General features: G+C 37.9%; 1 protein-coding gene and 1 pseudogene across 13 annotated transcripts in view; both read left to right on the top strand.

The window, feature by feature from the left end:
- GALNT13 (polypeptide N-acetylgalactosaminyltransferase 13) overlaps positions 1-12,954 on the top strand; it is a 499,062-nt gene that overhangs the window by 407,209 nt on the left and 78,899 nt on the right. The gene's annotated exons all lie outside the window — the stretch shown is intronic.
- On the top strand, positions 6,560-9,792 carry LOC308248604 (protein FAM204A-like; annotated as a pseudogene). The gene has a single exon. The product of its transcript is annotated as a protein FAM204A-like (transcript).

Below are 12,954 nucleotides of genomic sequence, written 5' to 3'. Positions count from 1 at the left end.
GGGAAGGGGCCATGGCAGGTCGGCCCCGCCCATGATCAGGGTGGGGGGGCCAATCGGGGGCCAGGTTGGCCAGGGGGAGGGACCACGGGTGATTAGCAGGCCAGTCCCGCCCCCAAATGGGGGTGGGAGGGCCAATCGGGGCCACAGTGCGTGTCAAAACAACTGGTAGTTCCAGCGTTCCCATCACTTCACTTTTATATATATATATATCATAGGCACTGTGATATTTTTCTTAAAATTAGACTACATATAACCAAATTATATATGATAATAGAGCCCAAAGTTTATTTGGTCCATGACAAAATAGAATTTATTGACTATATCCTCGAAGAAATTAAAATATGATAGAGTGGTTAAGATCACAGTTCAGCCCTGGCCACTGAGGTGGTTAGAATGTGGGCCCCAATCACTGGAGGGTCACGGGTTTGATTCCTAGTCAAGGGCACATACTTGGGTTTCAGATTCAATCCTCTGCCCAGGTAGGGGTGGGTACAGGAGTACAGGAGGCAACTAATCAATGTGTGCTTCTCACATCCATGTTTCTCTCTCTCTCTCTCTCTCTGTGTGTGTGTTGTAAATTAAAGATATATTTATCTTTAATTTACAACACATATTTTCTCCTGTTCTTTTAGTATTCGATTATCCTTTCTTCAGTCTTAACTTGTCTTTTCATGGTGATCTCTAAAATCTTGGAATAACTCAAGAGGGTTATACCACAATGAACAATAACAACCATTGATTGAGATTTTGCTATGTTCCAAGCTCTGTGGTAAAATCTCCTTATATATAATAATTCTGTTAATTTTCTTTAAAATCTTTGAGATAAAAATTATTTTCATTTTATATTTAAAGAAACTAAAGATGAAAGAGACAATCTCACCTTCTCAAGTGACATAACTAATAATTGATAGAGTCTGGATCTATAGGCAGATGTGCTCTGACTTGTGCTCTTTTTGTTGTTAACCTTCACCCCAGGATATTATTTTCCATGAATTTTTAGAGAGAGTAGAAAGGAGGGAGGGAGGGAGGAAGGAAGGAGGAGAGGGGGAGACCGAGAGAGACAGAGAAAGAGAGAGAGGAAGAGAGGCTGAGTGGAAAAAGGTGAAGGGATTAAACAAACAAATGAAAAAAAGACACAGACAACAATATGGTGATTGCCAGAGGGAAAAATGAGTGGGGGTAGGTGGAAGAAGATAAAGTGCGGGGGGGGGGGGGGGGGGGGGGCGGGGGAGTGGCTGTGGAGGGATAAGTGGAAGTGGAAAGAGACTTGACTTTGGGTGGTGAGCTCACAATGCACTATACATACGATGTATTATAGAATTGTACACCTGAAACATGTATGGTTTTATTAACCAACTAGAGCAGCCGTGGGCAAACTACGGCCCGCGGGCCAGATCCGGCCCATTCGGCTGTTCTATCCAGCCCACGGAGCCGAAAGAGCAGAGGGTTCTCTTGCTCTCCCCTCCGCTCCTTTACTTTGAATTTATATTAGTTCACACAAACACTCCATCCATGCTTTTGTTCCGGCCCTCCGGTCCAGTTTAAGAACCCATTGTGGCCCTCGAGTCAAAAAGTTTGCCCACCCCTGAACTAGAGGCCCATTGCATGGATTCGTGCACTGGTGGGGTCCCTCAGCCTGGCATGCAGGGATCAGTGGACTCTGTGCCGCTGCAGCCTGGCTTTACCCGCCAGCTCGGGCTCCAGCCTGCTGTCTGTGTTGATCCCGCACAGCACTAAGTAGTGCATGAAGCGGCAGGCAGCCAGGGAGGAGCCTGAGGCTGGGCTAGGCACAGCGCCGGTCCGCTCATCCCAGCCCCGCTGCACCTGCCACCGCCACTGCTCACAGTGATAAAGCAAGAGTGGGAGGGTAGAGATAACTTTGAAATATTTTAAATGACAAACATGGAGAAAAAAAATTGTCCAAAGTAGAATAATTATGGAACAAAAGCAGTTAATGATGAAAAAATTTGCCATGGGGAATAGGAATACTGGGTGTGCGTGAGAGGGATGCAAGAGTAAGCTATGATGGTTTAGGATAAGAGAGATTATTGCAATCTTTTCTGAGATGTGATTGAATAAAAATGAGTAGCGGTAGATTGAAAAGTGTCAATAAGCCAGTAATAACAGATAGGAAAGTCTAGGTTCAAGCAAAGAATGAATTTTGAAACGGGTATTTTTCTTCCTCAGAATAAATTATTTGTATATGTACCCAATTAATTCACTTTGATAAAAAAAAATCCAATGGATAATACATTGGATAAAATACACAAAAAATTACTCATGAAGAAAGGTAATCTCATAAATTTGCTATCACAACTTCTTCATAATGAGAAACCCACATGAATTTTCTTTTTCCCTCTGATATTCATACTATGAACTTGTCCCCATAGGATATTGGAAAATGCGAAGACCAGTATTGTTCAAAGTTGGTCACAAAATAGAAATCCCTACCAGCATTGAGATAATAGCAAAGCCCCCTCCGGGAGAGTGGTTGACCAGAGGCGACTAATCTTTCTCTTACAGAACTATGAATGCCACTTATGTGGGGTGACGGCAATTCTTCTATAGAGGATATTCAGTCTGATATCTTCCTAATATTATGTTGTATTTGATGAATTAAAATCTACTGGGCTGTATCTTTGGAGGAACTGGTCCACTGTTAGCAAAAAGTTTGATTGAGTGGCCTAGTGTGGAGCTTAAGAGCCAGTGATTGGGGCCAGACTCGTCATATTTTAATTCTGTTTCTGTTATTGCCTTCTTCTTGGATGGCTCAGAGTTGATTTCTCTAAGCCTCAGTTTTTTCGTTACAGAGCCTGGTACAGAAGAAATGCTCAATATATGTTGACTATTGCAATTTTACCTACTAACATTTCAGAAAATTCTTCACACTTTTCTGTGGCTAGTAAAAGATGGCAGGGGGCAAGAAGATGCTATTGAGGTACCATCAAAGGTCAGGTCTTGCTGGATATATACCATAGTTTGTTAAGTGGATGTCCTATTGTATTCTAGAATTGTAGGGTATCTGGTGAAAATTTTAAGGGGCCACCAAGTTTATTTTTTTGAGGATTGTATTTACTTACATAAGACAAAGTTTTACTTGGGGAGCCCTAAAAGCCTGGGACAGATTTTTTTTCCCCAGTGCCATTATATCTGGTTGTATCTGAAAGGGACTTTGGGAGAGGCAACACTGAGAGAGCACAAGCTGTTTTGTTTTTGCTTTTTCCCCCCATATTGTCCAATTTGTTGGCACATAGTTGTTAATAAAAGAGAGCATAAGCTTTTTAAACAGACTAGGCTAAATCCCTCTTACTTACATGGAACTTTGGTTAAGATTCATTTATATGAGCTTCAGTTTTCTTAAATGAAATGAAATCACAGTCCATATGTGCCTGAGTTTTGTGAAAATTATTTAAGAAACACATGTACAATACTTATGGAAGCTTTTTATGCAGTCAGTGCCAGCTCTCAGGAAAGGAAAAAAATCAAAAACTTCTATTTAAGAATTGCATGTTTGCCAATACTGTATCAATACCTCACGTGGCTCTTTCAAATTGCCTGTGTATTTCTCAGACCATGGAATTTGTCTCTTTTGCAGAAGTCCTTTCGGCTTTATTAAATTTTCATATGAGTCCCAGATATTTATTTATTTAATAAGCACCTATTAAGCTACTAATATGTTCTAGGCAGTGTTCTGAATGCCAGCGGTACCACTGTAGACAGCACAGATGCAGTTCCAGCTCTCTTAGAGTTTAAAGTTAGTGGAGTAAGTGGAAATTTACAAGTAGGAAAATAAGACAATTTCAAAGATGAAATGCTAAGAAGAAAATAAAACTCGGTAGGAGCAACTAGAAGAGATGGCTGCAATCTGGAGACAATGTTCGAAGTAGAAGTCTAGTGCAAAACCGTAAGATGAGGATTAACTTGATATTTCTGAGGAAAAGAAAGAAAACCTGTTAGTCTTCTCATTTGGACATAACAGAAACTGCAGACTGGGTGACTTAACTCCATAAACTTATTTTCTAACAATTCTGAAGACAGCATAGTCCAAAATAAAGGTTTCAGCAGGATAGGTTTCATTCTGAGGCCTCTTCTCTTGACTTGTAGGCAGCTGCCGTTTCCCTGTGTGCTCACATGACATTTTCTTTGTGGGTGTGCAGAATACCATCTCTCTCTCCGCTTTCCTCTCCTTTCTCTCTTCCTCCTCACTCCCACTTCTTATAAAGCCACCAATCCTATTGGATTGGGGTGTACTCTACAACCTCATTTAGCATTAATTATATCTTGAAGGCCCTATCTTTGGATATAGTCACATTGGGGATCAGTGTACATCAGTCCATAATGGACAGTAAGGCATAATTAGTGAGGACATGGATTAAAACAAAATATATGTGAAAAGATAGAGGTTTATTAGGAGATATAGCATGGTATAATTTTATGGTTGGGGGTCACCACAACATGAGGAACTATATTAAAGGGTCGTGGCATTAGAAAGGTTGAGAACCACTGTCCTAGACTTTCTAGTACTTTGATTTTATCCTAAATGGTGGGAACTCATTGGAGGGCTTGTAAAAGATGATCTACAATTTTGAAAATTACTATTGAACCTCTGTGGAATATTGAATGTAACTAGGAAAAAGTATATGCAAGAAAACCAGTTGGAAGGGTGCTTCATTGTCAAAAGAGAACTGATGGCATCTTTGATTAGGTCAGGAGTAAGAGGGATTGCATAAGTGATGTGCACTAATATATGTCATAGAGGTAGAGTCAGCAGGGTTTGCTAATAGATTGGATGGAGGGGAATGGTAGGAGAAATAGAAGTAAAAATCATAGATTTCAGTTATGAGCAACTGGGTAGTTGGAGGTACCATTTGCTAAGGTGGAGAAGATTGGAAGAAGAGCAGTTTCAGGTTGGGTAGGGTGAAATTTTGATTTGGATGTGTTGAGGTGTTAAATAGCCAGTTGGATTTGTAGATCTTGTGTTGTTATGATTAGTGTTAACATTTTGAGAGTCATCTGCATATAGGTAGTGTCCCTTGGACTAAGTGAGATTACCTCAGGAGAATGTTTAGTTTAAAACAAAGAGCATCTCAGAATCTAATCTCAAGGCATAACATTTAGAAGGCCAGCAAAAGAGGAAGCACCAAAGAGAATCTAAGGTGGCTTTTGAGGAAGAAAGAAAATCAGAAGAGTGGTGTCCTGGAATCTAAGATAAGATAAACTGGAGGAAGGGAATTCCTGTGTGGGAATGCCGCTGAGAAGGTAAGATGCATACAGAATGTGATTACTGAATATGGTAACTTGGGAGTGATTGGTAACTTTGCTTAGTGGAATTTCAATGGAGTGGTATTGATGGAAGCCACCTTAAGTAGATTGAAGAAAGAATGGGAGGTGTGGAATTGGAAACAATATAAACCAGAGTTTTTCAACCCTGGATTCATCTGTGGAACTTTGGAAATCATCAATGCTTAATCCCAGACCAATATAACCACCAATCAATGAAATCAGAGCCTCTGAGAGGGAGGAGTTGAGAGAGGAGCTTGGAAGTATTCTAGGAGCTTAGAAGTATTCTAGGAGCTTGGGGTATTTTTAGGTCCCCAGGTAATTTAATATGCTGCCAGCACTGAGAATAACTTTTATCAACAAATGGTTCCAGAAGTTATTTTGTGTGTGTGAAAGAGCAGAGAGGTGACCATGTGGCAAGAAAAATATTTGTTGTTTTTATTATTATTGTAGTTTTGACTATATATATTTTTTATTGGAAACACTAGAGGATATTTACATGCTCATAAGAAGGAGCTAGTAGAGAGGGAGAAGTTGAGGGTAAAGACATACAATAGCGAAAGGAAAATCCTTGAGGAGGCCAGAGGGGACAGAAACTATGTAATGTTATGTATCTTACATTCTGTTAACAGGAGTAGACATTCTTATTTTCCACCACTAGAAGAATTCATTTTGCCTGATATGCAGTTGTGGTATAATTCTGAGTGGGGAAAAGCTATGAAACAATTCCTTAGGGTTGTTTATTTTATTTTATTTTAAAAAAATGTATTTTCAAAACTAATTTTTAAACCTCTCCCTATTAATAATTAAAAAAGACAGTTCTCATACATATTAGTACTTTAGTTGAATCTTAATTTTTCCATAGAAACATTAGTCTTTGGTCATTATTATTGAGAACCTGAGCAAAAATGTGATATAAATACTCACCTGTCTCATATTTTGTTAAATAGGAATGAACAGGTTATTCGGTACAGAGCTTTCCAAAGTTTAAGAGCACAAGCTGTCTTGGGCAGCTGGCTCCGGACCGGTGAGTAGAGCTGCTTGTGGGGCTGACTCCCCGGCTGCTCGGGCTCCGGCATGAGGGGTGGAGGAGCGCCCGGTTCGGGTAGTGAGGGGGCCAGTGTAGGAGCCTCACAGCCTTTCGCCCGAGCCGCCCGGCTGGGGCCCGCAGGAGCGTCGGCGGGCCTGGCCTCCGATGTGCCGAAGAGGCGTCGCAGCGCCTTCCCCAGCCTGTTGGTGGGAGAGGGTTCTGCATCCCTGGTCCCTGCCCGGCCCAGAAGAAAAGATGTGGAGTGGGCTGCTACCTCCTGGCCTAAATGAAAGTGATGTTGAGTTGAATTCTGAAGATGAAGACACAAAAGAGAACTCTGGACCTAACTTAGAGGAAGATGAAGAAGATGGGACCGTTACAGAAACAAAGATCACAGATTTCCCTGCAGATGGACCAGACATTGAAGCAGAGGCGAATGTAAATGCATATGAAGAGTGTCCTTCTGGAGTTCCCTTACATATATGGAATAAATTTCAAGAATTGCATAAAAAAACATTCTGAACAGAAAATCTCATCTTCAGGATTCAGAAGGAAAAAAAAAGAAAACACTCCAGAAAAGGTAAATTGAAGAATGAAGAAGAATCTCATAGTGAACAGTCCCCAAGTGAAACCCGTTTGAAGGAACTTACTCAGTATTTTGGAGTCATTGACAGGTTTGAACCCCTGTTAAAAAGAAAAAAAATTGAGAAGTCGGGCCTTGAAAAGAGCATCACCAGGCTGTGGAAGAGTGGAATATTGAGAAGGCCAAGGAGCTCAGCAACCAGCTAGCTACCCGAGAGCTTGGTGTGAAAATTGCCAAAGCAATTGCCTGCCATAACTTTGTAAAAGCCAAAAAGGAAGCTGAAAATTCACAGGCTGCTCGAAAAAAAGAAGAAACTTGCGTGGGGATTTGAAGCAAAGAAGAGATGGGAAACCAAAAGCAACATGGGCTACATGTAACTTGCCAGAGTTCTTCAAGGCAGCGTGCCTTTTCCTAAGTCTTCAATTGCTCACAAGACTGAAAAGATATTCCTGCTTATGTTAAACATGTCAGGAAATTGATGGAAGAATAAAGAAAAAATAAGCATAGCACTTGGAGGGTGATCATCAGTCTTTTTCTAAAGAGTTCAGCCCGTTGAGGTGAATGGAATGGAGGGTTCTATTACAGGAGTCTGAGTCCACGTACAGGGGAGAGATAGGCTTTATTTATTATTTATAGAGACCTGCAGTGTAATCGATTTCACTTTTCATCCGTTTGGTATAGCATAGCCGTTAAGCTCCTTGTACTTTCTTATCTGTTCTCAGTGCAACTGTACTCATTCTGGAATTGTGTTTTCAAGATTGGCATTTTTGTTTATAATGGATTCATCATAAGTGTAAGAAAATCTCCATTGATAGTCTTTACAAATGACTTCATATTACTGTTTTAAGAGTAATGATTGGTTCTTTATTGGGTGCACTGGAGTTGATACTTGACAGTCACATAGTAAAAGCAATTGGTTGGTTTTAGTGGACCTTCAGATAAAATATCTCAATAAAACAAAGACAGCACGTATTGTTTGGAGGATGATTGAAATTCAGCTCTTGCTGGAAATGTCTTCCTAAATATCTCTCTCAGCCCAGCCATGTCATTCCTTAAATTACGAGATGATTCTTAGAAGCGAAAATGGTATAATTATATTAGAACGTTATAACTCAAGACAATATAACTTTGACACTTCTAAAAAAAAAAGAGCACAAGCTTACTTAAGCACTTATCCATGACCACAAATACAAAATAAACAAAATGGAAATTTGTTGCCTAAAACCATATTCAAAAAGTTATATAGCATATTAGAAAGGAAGTGATGCTTTAATCTAGGTTAAAGAATATAGAAGGCTACTTTTTGGTACATAGTTCAGACATCTTTGTGAATATTCTAAAGCTTACTTGCTTTCTAAAAAATAAGCCTTTTTTTACATCATGAATTACTTGGATTTACATACAATGGATGGTTTAATCCAGAACTTCCAGAGTCATCAAATTGAGTGAGATTTGTGACATTTACCTGAATTTTGTCTAGTTAGAGAGGAGGATAGAATTGCTCATGCTAATAATCCTAAAGGTTTTAAGATCTCAGGGTGTGGAAAAGTTCATGATTCCCTCCTTTGCTGCTTTATTTTTGTGGTTGTAAATGTTCCCTAGCAACTAGAGGCAATAGAAAAACAGACTTTTGGTCCCAGGAGCACTATTAATAAAGTTGTTTATAGGTTATTATAAAATTTTTGCAAATATTTATGCACAAGTGCATTTATCATAATGTCATTTATAATACTTTACAGGAATAACATCTGACAATTGACAATAGGGGACCAAATAACTAAATAATGGTACATCTATTAGATTATCATGAAGCTATTCAAATATTTAAAAAGTGTTTTTTCATTAGCAAATTGCTTAGGAAAGAGGTAAAATATAAAAAATAAAAATGCAAAATATAGTATGTTTTCAGCTAGATGAAAAACACATAGAACATAAATATTGGGAAAAAAAAACATGATAAAGATGTTACAGTTGCTTATTTCTGGGTAGTGGGATAGTATATTTGAAACTTTCCCCAGTGGCTATATCATTTTTCTGTGTTAAAAAACAAATTAAAAAAAAACAAACACATCATGCCTTTATTGTGAGCTCAAATAACAAAAATGTTATAAACTCCAGTTACTTTTCTTTGCTTTTTTCAATATGATATGTTAAAATAAGTTTTAAAATGAACTTGGTTTTTCATGTAATCAATATATGTCTGAAATATTTTTTTAAACATTTTTTAAAGGAAACAATTTCTAGGAACTAAGACAAGCTAAAATTGAATTTTGGTTTTAAAAAGTCAAAACATTTTACTAATTATTTTAATGCCAAAGTCAATTAGAGCCAATAAAACATGAAAAATGAATAACATGCAAAAGAAATTCCTCAGTTTATAATAAAGCTTCAGCACTTGTAATTTATTGCCAGTTGCTTATACTGAGATGAAGACATCTGGCATAATAGATAAGGAAACACTAATTAAAAAGGAAAATATATGAACTTAGCTGTTTGGGTAATCAAACTAAATACAGGAATAATATGACAAGATTGAAGTTGTATTATTATGTTTGTCCTTGCAATTTCAATTGAGACTTGAATCTGAATGACCCCAGTATTTTTCTCTTCCTTTCTCTTTTGATTCTGCTTGCCCATGCCTCTATAATTCAAAACTTGAAGGTAATTGAAAGCTCCCAATTTTACAAATAAGAAAAGTGGTGTCCAAAAAGGAATACTCCTTATTGAAGAACACAAATGCAATAGAACAGAGAACAGTACCATCAGTGGACCCCCCATCCCTCCTCCAAAATCTTGTGTAAAAACCATACCTGCTTTTAAAATAAATGAGCATTCCATGTTTTAATTTTTAAAATTAAATTTTTAAAACATTGTTTTGTATTGCAAAATAGCTAGGTCAAATACCAAAAAAAAAAAAAAAAAAAAAATGGTTTTGATCAAAGAATGGTAACAAATGTTTTTCCATCTTGGGCACAAATTTTAGTCTTGTAAGAGTAGTTTGCAAATTTGCAAAAGTACTGTGTTAAGGACTTTTAAAGTATGAATAATAGCAAAGATACTCAAAGCTCTGTGTGTTTTATTGTGTATAGGCATACCTCGGAGATATTGTGGGTTTGGTTCCAGACTGCCGCAATAAAAAATCTTTTTTCGATTTGGGGTCTTGACTTCAACTTATAAAAAGCACACAGTATCTGTGAAGCACATAAAGCAAGATACAATAAAACAAGGTGTGCCTGTACTTTGTTTGTTTAAGCAGACCTTATGTATCTGAGTGCCATTTTTTCTCCTAAGCTGTGAGGCTAAAGTTGTGTTCAAATATGCTATAACTCCCGAGAGCCTTTTATGAGAGATCCTCCTGCAGACATGTCAACTAAGGAGTTCACCAGCTGCAGCTGTGTGTTATCCTCCAGCCTCCTTTCTTTTCCGGCTTTCTACTTTCTTGAATCGTGTGTGGTATAGAAATTGGGGCTCTGACTGCGAGATGATGCTGTCCATTTTGCAAATTGGAATGCTATTTAATTGCACTGCTGTAAGCCCTTTAGAAGGTAGTGAATTTCCAGTAGTCAGTAAACAAGACCAAAGTGTTTTATCCACATCTCTGCCTGTTGAACAAAGAACATTTACATACCATTAACCTAGAGAACTTGTTGAGGCTGTTGTTTTTTAAGTTTAATTAAGTAGATTGCCTTTTGGTTCTTTAAAAGCATATGGGAGATGGTTTAATGAGTTTTCAATGAAACGTGAGCTGATGACTCTTGCTTAGCACAAGACAAACTGAGGAGCGTTTAGAACAGTTAGGAGCTATTACCAAAGATAAGGTTCTAATTTACAGCTTAACTATAAACTTCAAAACTGAGTGACAAAAGGAGGATGGGAGAACCATTACCTAATTGTGATGAAATTCAGTAAAAAGTAGATAGCTTTGACTTCAAGTACCCAGCCACTCTTGCAGAAGTTGCCCTTGTACATAATTGCTTCATTAATTCGACTTGTAAGCACGTGGAAAGACACTATTCAATTGCCTCTTTTAGAATTAAAGAAAAGTGTGGTTTTCCTGTCAAACTCTTAATTCCATGTTGAGGTATGAATTGACAAAATGACTCTGCTTACACTGTACATTGAAATGCTCCAAACCCAATTTTTAATATCTTTCAAAGGGACAGAGAGCTAAATAATCAATCTAAGAGATTAATAGTGATTTAATTCAAAATAGTGATTAACTCTGATCAATTATTTAGAATGCAATTCATTCATTCCCTGGACAGTCTAGTGGAAGAACAATCTATGGATATTCTCAGCGGTGATACTCAGGACTCTGGTGAGAAAGCAGAGGTGACAAGCCTAAGAGAGGAAGAGAAGGCCATACACGGGGACAAAGAGAAAAACAGCCAGGCCTGTATTGGAGCCTCAGCCCTCAGGAGAATTCCTGGGCCACTTTTCCTTTGCTCATCCCAGGAGAGACTAATCAGAATGTCCTCGCTTCTCATCTGAGGATTGCTCCAATAGGACTGTAATGTAAGGAAACAGATGTAACTGCTGGCCTAAGGAATTTTTCACTGAGAAAGGGCAATGAGAGCATGGACACTAATGCAGGAAGACAAACCAACTGCAGCCACCAAGAGCCTGGTTTCGGGAATCAATCCATTTATTTATGCTTCCCTTTCTCATTCACCTCATGGGGATCTAAACAACTAGACTTTCGAAATGCAATTTTCAAACTGCTTACAAAGCAGGTAAATTGTGGTCTTTCTGATATGCTCTTAGGAGAGCTAGTGGTTTTTTTTGTTTGTTTGTTTCTCTCCCCCCAGCTATTGCCATCTACCCTTTCATCAGGAATAGCAAATCAGACCACATGCGTTTGAAACAGTTTGAATGTTAAAAGGGAAAGGCTTCCATCTACTGGATCCTTCGAGTAATAAAATGTATGAGAGTCCACATGAGATTTTCTCTTGGTGTTGGCAGTGCATAACCTGCCCCGTCCACAAAGGTTTCATAATTCCTTTAAATTGTGTTTTTTATATCAAGTATCTAGTCATTAATGAACACATTTAGATTTTACAAAATATAAACCCCACTTTCTATCACACAAGGGAGTCAAGAGGAATCTTTAATTTGCCTTTCTTTTCACTTAAGGAAAGTGATATGAAGCAGTTAAATACCCAACACAAAGGTTCTATGTAAAGAAAGTCCATAATAAAAATAATGTTGCCTGGAATATGAAGACCGTTGAAAGAAATGGGGTGTTTTGTTTAATTATGTACATAGACATGCCACTTTTTATTTTCTAAAAATGTCTTACTTTTCATAAGCAAATTCCTTCTCCATTAGAGTGTGCCTATTTTGTTCAGCAAATGCTGCCTAATGACATTTCTTTCTGCTTTTATGTTACATTATACAGTTAGATAATGGCAAGGGTCTTTTGAGGAGCATACTTTGACATACACTAGAGGGTATATATACAGTTTGAGTTTTTTATGGAATATAGTTATTTCCTATGATATTTTCCTGAGTCAGTATAAAGAGGTACAGAACTCTTTTTTACCCCAGCAGAGTTGGATTTCTAAAAAGAATGTAAGAATTTAAGGATTTTATTTTTTTTAATTCAGCATAGTGACTATTGCTAATAATACTGTATTGTATATTTGAAAGTTGCTAAGAGAGTAAATCTTAAAAGTTCATATCACAAGAAAAAATTGTAACTATGTATGGTGATGAATGTTTACTAGACTTACTGTGGTGATGATTTTCGCAATATATACAAATATTGAACCATTGTGGTGTATACCTGAAACTAATATGTTCTATGTCAATTATACCACAATAAAAACAAAAAAGGAAACCAACATTTTTAAGAGTGGGAATGATAGCACTGGCAGGGAAAAGCAGAGACAATCAAGCAGTGAGTTATCTAGGTAAGGCTTTCTAAGGGGAACATAATAGGTTATGCAGCTAGCAATGGATGACTTTGAAATGAATGCCTAAGCAATCAAAAGTTTAATGCCAGGTACTTAAATTACACCCTAAAAAGCTACTTGTCAGGCACTTAAACTATAGTTTGACA

This window comes from Plecotus auritus, assembly GCF_963455305.1.
Source record: "Plecotus auritus genome assembly, chromosome: 5".
In the NCBI taxonomy this organism is placed as follows: Eukaryota; Metazoa; Chordata; class Mammalia; order Chiroptera; family Vespertilionidae; genus Plecotus; species Plecotus auritus.
Note: the sequence above shows the minus strand (reverse complement) of the source record. Positions and strands in the feature narration are given on the sequence as shown.